General features: G+C 46.9%; 1 long non-coding RNA gene across 1 annotated transcript in view; it reads left to right on the top strand.

The window, feature by feature from the left end:
• The window catches only part of LOC125940753 (uncharacterized), a 12,693-nt gene extending 6,015 nt beyond the window's left edge, over positions 1-6,678 (top strand). The window contains exons 2-3 of the long non-coding RNA XR_007463956.1: positions 5,029-5,153; positions 6,591-6,678. This is a non-coding gene — a long non-coding RNA (uncharacterized LOC125940753). The remainder of the gene's footprint in view (positions 1-5,028; positions 5,154-6,590) is intronic.
• Positions 6,679-8,079: the final 1,401 nt, after the last annotated feature.

The following is an 8,079-nucleotide window of genomic DNA, read 5'->3' as shown; positions in this document are numbered from 1 at the left end:
GACATTATATCTATTTCTGATCACACTCTTTTTGCCGTTCTTTATGTACGCACCCTCACTGTGATGAACCTGCGTGATCATTTGATATATTTCTATACGTGTTGCGATGTCTGCAGTTTGTTCGATATTTCTATTTATCATTTGCCATGTTTGTTGTATAACATTTCATTTGGTTATCATTCCTTATTTATATTATGCAACCTACACCCCTTTACAATGTATTGGCCGCTTGAGGGTATGTGAAATAAATAAACAAACAAAATACACACCTGGCTGGGGTGACAAAATATGGCGCTGTCACTGTGTGTGCGCAGAAAGTGGGGAGCGCAGGCTTTGATTGACTGCTTAGCACATAATGAATGACGCACGTGTACCTAGAGCGCTGGAACCAGTAAAGAGTTATTATCGAGCCGCGGACTAAGCTGTGTTGCGTATTATAATGCACAAAAGATATCTCTTCGCTGTATAGTAGGCAACCAGGACATCAATTGTTACCGCAGTCACAAAGCGATTGCAATAAAACAAGTTGCAAGAAATAAACTGGGACCTGAAACAGATTTATGACCGCAGGACAAGCATCTATGCGTGCAGTTTGTTTTTATGCTAAAACTGCCTGCCATCAGAAAATTTACATGAGGATATTTAAGTACAGCCTTCCACATTTTTAGCTATATCGCGTGAGAACACTCTATAATAAGGTCGTACGGTCGTCCTGAAGGGAACATTGCATTAGACGAGTCTTGCACAGGAGGGTGCTTAGTGCACTTGAGAGTACTTCTGCCGGTCTCGCTGATAATCGCCGCTTAAGGGCGCTAAAATGACGCGGGATGGACGCTCACGCGATATAGCTAAAAATGCGGGAGGCTGTACATAAACACCGATAATGCCTACGCGAAACTTTCATAAATCTGACCTCTCCTTAACAATGGTTTTTAATCTTCCACTAAATGAATGAGATGTAAGTACGTTCGAATTCCAAACATATACGTACGCCTAAAAATGCACTCAGTATCAAATTTGCTCTACAATGTACACATCGATTCATTAAAATGCGAAATAATTGACGTGCCAAAATCACGATTTGATTAGGAGGCACGCCGTAGTGCGGGGCGCAGGATTAATTTTCACCACCAGGGGATCTTTAACGTGCCCCCAATGCACGGGACACTGGCGTTTTTGCATTTCGCCCCCATCGAAATGCGGGCGCCGCGGTCGGGATTTGAACCCGCGACCTCGTGCTTAGCAGCGCAAGAGCATAGCCGCTAAGCAGCCGCGGCAGGCTGCCAGAGAATTCGACGATGAAATGGGTATGCGTGGCCCGCATGGTGTCACTCGCCAGTTGCTTTCCCATTATTAATTTCTGATCATGCGACCCACCGGGATGGCTGCTGCTGGTCACGAGGTCGCGGGTTCGATTCCGCGGCCCCATCTTGAGTGAGGCGAAATGGAAACACACTCGTGCACTCACTCAGGTGCAAGTTAAGCATCCCTGTGACAGGTAAAAATGAATCCCGGGTCCCCCAAATCGTTTTCAACGGTTATAGTCAGGGACTCGTTTAAATCGAAGCTCGATAGCGTCAAACAAAGTATAGGGCTCCAATTAAAGTCGAAATATCTTGTAGAATTAATTTCTTTTATTTCTTTATTTTTATTTTATCTGCGTAACTTAATTACTTATTCATATATATAACGAGTTCAAATTTTGAACGTTGCGTGAGGAATGGACTACAGAAATATTCATATTTTGTTGCACTATACACTGTAAAATAATTCACACCCTTAAAATGAATAATGGTGTAAATCAATCTATAACTCACACCCTTACACCCAAAAAGGGTGAGATTTGTAGGTCGATTTACACGCTTATTCACTTTTAAGGGTGTGAATTATTTTACAAGGTAAAAAAAGGCACAGTTTCGCAGGCGAACCATCCATTGCGATAGTAAATGCATAGACAGCTATGCGAAGTAAGGATAGTAGTTTTGTCGGCTGTATAAACTTGCAAACATCTGCTTACTATCTAAATTAACAAGCATGGCGTCAGCGCGCACAGGCAAACATGAACAAATGGCACTCGATGACCGCGAACACTCGCTTTCAAAACGCTGGCGTGAGAAAGCGGCGCAGCAGCAGCGAGCGAAATGACCTTCGTGCTTCAACGTAAACTGAGCGGCGAGAACGCAGTACGCACAAAGATATGAGCCGCCGTCGCACCTAGACTCAGCCCCAGACGCAGATCGCTTTCAAGATAGGGCGCACGCGGCCGCGCAATGCGCAGTTGCTGCCAAAGTACAACGCCGTCCCCCCTCCTTCCCTCCCCTCCCTCAGGTAGCGCATGCGCAGTGGGTCCGAAGCACACACCGGCGCCAAGGTCCATCTTGCCGGCGCTTTGTTTCCGTATAGACCTTTTCGTCGGGCGAGGATGAAAGGGCGCACGGCGAGCCTTTCCTCCTCTCTGGCTTGTGCGAGCCGGCGCGGCGCGGCTTGAATGTGTTGCCGGTCGCGCGCTGCGGAACGATTCGGATGTGTTTTAGCTAGTTCTGAGTGCAATTTACGGGATGTCAGTTCTTACGAGGTCGCCGAACAACCACTGGGTAGCTTTTAGGTGCAGCAGTAGCTACGGTATCTGGAAATTTCTCTTTTATGTCCAAAAATGCGACGCGCATCATCAGCCGCGGTGTGTGTATGTGTTGTGAACTATGTTGGATGTATCGGTTTTCACTCGACGAAGAGTTGTTGTAAAACATTTGCATCAGCCACCGGCATCGATCTCACGCATTTTAAGTCTAGTAGACTTCAAATCACTATATTTACGTTAGCCTCCTGCAAGAGGCCGAATGTTTTGCTCAAAACAGCGAGCACTGCGGTTGGCAAACCAACATGATACACACAATTGATTCGTGCTTAGATCAGCATTGCCTTTTTTGCCCTGTAAGGTATAATATACAAAGGGGATCCCATAAAGAGAATCCAATAGCTATATGTAACGACACAATTTCCGTAACGTGGGTGAATGCGTCGTAAATGACTGAACTTGGGAGACTGAAAAAAAAAAGAGTTCATATGTCCTCATTTTGCGGCAAAATAAAACAGAACACGAGATAACGACACAATAAGACTCCGCATGGTCGTGCCGCATGCTTGGACCACAGATCTATAGCACAGCATTTAGTACTGCCTTGGAATCTCGCGCAGTCTGCAGCTGGTCGTTCGACCACTCGAAAAGTGTGATTCACACTGTACGGTATGCGGTTATTATTAACCAAACTATTTCATTTGTGAGCGGTAACCTTGCCCAGCAAACAAGGCAGTCGTCCAATGTATCTACACATAACAACTTGAACGCTTGTCAAAGTAAACAGCACAACTTATTCTCCAGCAGTACGGTACCCACGCTGTTAGGATAGTCAAATGTTTCGTAACTACTCGTTGCAGCTAAACCAGAGGTTAGAATTACAGTGCTGAGAATGCTGCAGCAAGGTAACATTCGTGAAACGAATTCAGAAATACCTAACTGATATCCGAGGCTGATTGTAAGCTCAAACGCGCCCACCTCGCGCTGGGTGCTGCGTCCGCCCTAACACCAGCGGTTTACTCCAGCCGCTTAATTACTTCAGGCTTAAATTCCTTCACTACGCTTCACAGGACCATTCCCCACGTAGAAGACACCATTTCATGCTAAATAGACCGCGCGAGTGTGAAAAAATCCACCAGAAACTGCCGCCGAGCATATGCAACAGCATACAACATGGGCGCTCGCCCAAGCCAGCAAGCCAACTGCCCATAAATGGCGCCACTGCCTACGCAATGGCGGCGCCCATGAAAAAACGGTCTATATGGTATCGGTGGATGCGCTCGCCCAGTCCTCGGCGTATAATTTAGTAATGACGTGATCGTCGCCTACGGCGCACGCTACTATGGCGCAATCTCGTAGTGTCGTGCGGCACTCTGCTTTCCTCTCACCCTTTGCCATACTATCCTCCTTCGCTTTTCGCCTAATGCTTTCACTGTAGCCTACTTCTCCGCTTTTCTCCTCGCGCTCTCTTCGCTATCGCCGTCTTTCATCCCTGCTGCGCTCCGCGTTCGGCCTTTCATCCTTCCCTGTGCTCGTTCGCTCGGTTACACCCGATGGACGCCGACGCTCAACGCAGGAACGGGCGCTTAAGAACTGGGCTCTAAAACTGATTACTTTCAAAACAGGGCATCTTTCCTATTGTAAGGAACAAAGAGTTAAGAAAATGCGCCAACCAATCCCGATAGCGACTGCACTATTAGCGAAGCCGGCGACACACAGGTCCTATAACCTGTAGACATTGTGGTACTCGACAGTGACTGGAAATACACAGCTGCATCTTCTGAACGTTCATTTTCCAACAACCTGTGGTGCCCTAGCCTTTGCTAGCTCACCCACTGAAATGAGCGCAAATCGCTTCTCTCAGTCCTCTTGATTCCCAGACAAAGCAAATGCCGTGCTGATACAGTCAGTGACTTCACTTCACTTCACTTCACTTTAATACCTTAAAGACCCCATTGGAGGGGTATTACATAAGGGGTGGTTAAAAAAAATAATAATAATAATAAACATTAAAAAAATATTAAACATTAAATACAGGCGTTCGTTTTGAGATATGTGATAACAGCTTCGGTAAAGGCAGATGGGCTTGTGATGGCTGCGATGGCGTGTGGAAGGCCGTTCCAGTCCCTTGATGCTCGAATAAAAAATGATGCTTGAAAAGTGGTGGTCCGGGCACGTGCGCGTGCAACTTGTAGCGGATGACCGGTGCGATGAGATATGTATGAAGGTGGCGTGATGTACGGTGGGTGATTTAGGGAGCTGTAAAAAAATGAACGGAAGAGAGGAAAAGAGGAACGGAAGAGAGGACGCCTAAGAAAAGGAATAACAACAAAGATACTTTGCATCTGCACACAGGAAAGTTGCCTTCGTTATTGTGTTAATACCAGTTGAAACAAATGCGACCGTTCCTCTGCATCTTCGGCGCAGCCCAATGCGGTCTTTTTTCCCCCCAGTGTGGTGATGTGCGTCGCGATGGCGGAGGTGCTGCTCGGCCTGTTCAGCGGCGTGACCATCTTCTCGGCGCTGGGCCACGAGTGCGCCCGCCTCAACATGCACATCGACGAAATCGTCAGGCCCGGTAAGCGTCGTCTAGGTGGCGCTCAAGGGTACGCCTCTCAGTCAATCAAAAGTGTTCGTAGAAAACATCAGCATACGAGCTGTTCGACGTTGGAGCATCGATGAAAACACCTTTGCGCATCTAACAAAACTCTTGGCAAGCATAAGCGACGTCACCTAAGCGCAAACTAAGAGCAAGGAATAAATCTTTAGGTGAATCTATGCTGCAATCTTCACAGAAGTCAATTCTCTAGGTGTGTGCATGAAAATCAGCGAAGCCTTAAGAAGACTCGTCGCCGACTGCTGCGACGATCGCCCGCTGAACGAAGCTTTATAGCTACTATGGTAAATATCGCGTAGCGATACGCGACTGTCTTTTATCTTCCTCATCTGTACATATCATCATCACAACGCTTACATCTTTCTCATCTGTACATATCATCATGGTGCACTCGGTCCCTGAGCAGCTTCGGCTCGACCCATCTTCTCGTCTGCATGTCGTTTCAATTCACCCGCAGGCTTCTGCTGCACGAGTGCGGATGAACTCTCAAAATCTAGAAGAGAGAAGCCACCAACGGTTCTTTGCTATAAATGCCATTCGCAGTAACTGAGTCAAGGAAATAGGACGCCTACAATAGGACGCCTCACGATGGAAGGCACGCCATATGTCATTAATTTCTCATTTTTACCCGCCCCGGCGGCTTAGTAGCTATGTTGTTGCGCTGCTAAGCACAAATTAGCGGCATCAAATCCCAGCCGCGTCGGCGTTATTTTGATGGGGCATTGGGGCACGTTGAAGATCCGCTGGTGGTTAAAATTAATCTGGATTCCCCCACTGCGGCGTGCCTCCTAATCAAATCGTGGTTTTGGCACGTAAAACCGCATAATTCAATTTATCATTCTTCTCTGTGCGATTTACGGCATCGAAATAGCTAAAAAAAGTAGCCGAGATCGTTCCACACAGCACTGTTTTGTTGCACGAAAGAAAATGGTTATAAGGCCTATGTTCGTGCATACAGTGAAACTACGCAAGGCTGGTGAATTCGCAATCCCTTGTCATATGAAGAAAAGATTTTGGAGCCCAGCGTCCCGTAACTGCACAGTGGGTTATGAGGCACGCCGTATTGAAGGGATTCAATTCGACCAAAGGGAGGGGGGTCTTTAACAATAAGTACACGAGCGTTTTCCTCGCGGCCGGCATCGAACCCGCGAACCTCGTGCTCAGCAGCGCTAGGGCAATGTTTGTTTGGCCGTCTTTCTACGAGGCAACCAATTACATAGCTTGTATAATGCCTGCGAGTTAACGGTTCGAAAAGGAGACGTCTCTTGACTAATATCATAGGCATTCCGAGAGCCTTACAAGAGAATGCTGTTATTTCACTTTTCAATTTAATCCAACTCTGCCATTATTCACGTAAATCTCTCTCTCTCTCTCTCTCATCTTTCACTTTCCATAAAGGACTCAGCCTGTTCTTCCTGTCGTACACCGAGGCCATCGCTGACCTGGACTACGCATTCATCTGCAGTGCCATCATGTTCACGGCACTTTTTCTCTGCGCGCTCGAATCGAACGTAAGTTACCACTACCGCGATTTCACATGAAAAAAAATATTTGAAGAATACTGCTCAATAAACTGCATAGAAAAAACCTATTTGAACAGCACTGCTGCTGAACCTAAAAAAAAAAAAATTGCAATTCTGCCAACATTCTGACAAGCATTTTGGGGGCATAGTCCCGTCTGGAAGATATATCAACATTTTCCTCTGTTATAACCGCGTGAACCAGTCGGTTTTCATTTCGCTGTGACGGCACCTTTAAAAATAAGTTAAGCTATCAGGAGACACTGGTTTTCAGGCTACGACACTCAGCGCAGAACTACGGTCGATGTCAGAAGCTTACGTGCCGTGCGTCCCGCAAAAAATCTTCAGGTTCTGGTTAATGCAGCGTTGCGTTAGGAAAGCACATTTCTGCAGACTGCAACTCGCAGTTTCATGCTTCGTGAACATTTTGGGCGTTTGTTTTCGTAGATCTTCCGCAGCACACACCCGACACCTGACATAAGCATCGACTAGGTGCGGACCGAAAGCCCCGTCTCTACTTACCGAAACATTCGCAGCGCTTTATGTTAATTTCATCGCGGGAAGATAAATGAAGATCACGGAGCGCCGCGATGGTCGAGCTGCCAAACTTGATCAACCGTGGTACGATAATTGCCCCACGCTTGCAAACGATGGAAGCTTGTTGCTGTGCGACGAATGATTAGAGCATCTCGATACCGTGTCTCTGAAGGGGCGTGGTCAGGACAGAAGACGCGCTTTCGTGGCTTTTTAGTAACTTTGTTGAGGCGACGATAATCGACGTCCTTCCTTCTTCACCAAGACTACCGAAGACGCCCACGGGCTCTTCTAAGACTGGATGATATCGTCGCGTAGCATTTCATCGACTTGTTGCTTTATGGCTTCTCGTTCCCGCGTCTAAATAGCAACTCCGACGTAGCGCATTCTTCAGTAATTATGCGATGCTTTGCCATTGGTCGAATCCTTGATGGCGACGAAAAACAATCCTTATATTGCTTCAAGAGGCCTTTGATCTGTTCTTGCTTGTACCTGCGAAGACTGGTATTAATATCTAAAACTAGTTCAGAAACTTGCACCGTTGATAAAGATGGGCAAGAATCCGAGAGGACAAATGCATTGCTGACAGTAGCAACTTCCTCAATGTTTGCGCTTATTCAGGCGTTTACATTCCTGGCTGACGTTCGTCAGCATTAGCTGTGCTTTTCCTCCGTGCAACCGAACGATACGCCTTTGCGACGCCAATTTCACGATCGAGCAGCAGGTGTTGGCCGTTTTCGACGATGACTTTCATGTCTTCGCCTTCTTTAGCGCAGACGAAAATCATGATGGCGGCGCGAAGCAGGAAGCTGACTTGATCTTCAAGTACACTT

This window comes from Dermacentor silvarum, chromosome 10 (assembly GCF_013339745.2).
Source record: "Dermacentor silvarum isolate Dsil-2018 chromosome 10, BIME_Dsil_1.4, whole genome shotgun sequence".
Lineage (NCBI taxonomy): Eukaryota > Metazoa > Arthropoda > Arachnida > Ixodida > Ixodidae > Dermacentor > Dermacentor silvarum.
This window is presented reverse-complemented; position numbering and strand designations above follow the sequence as displayed.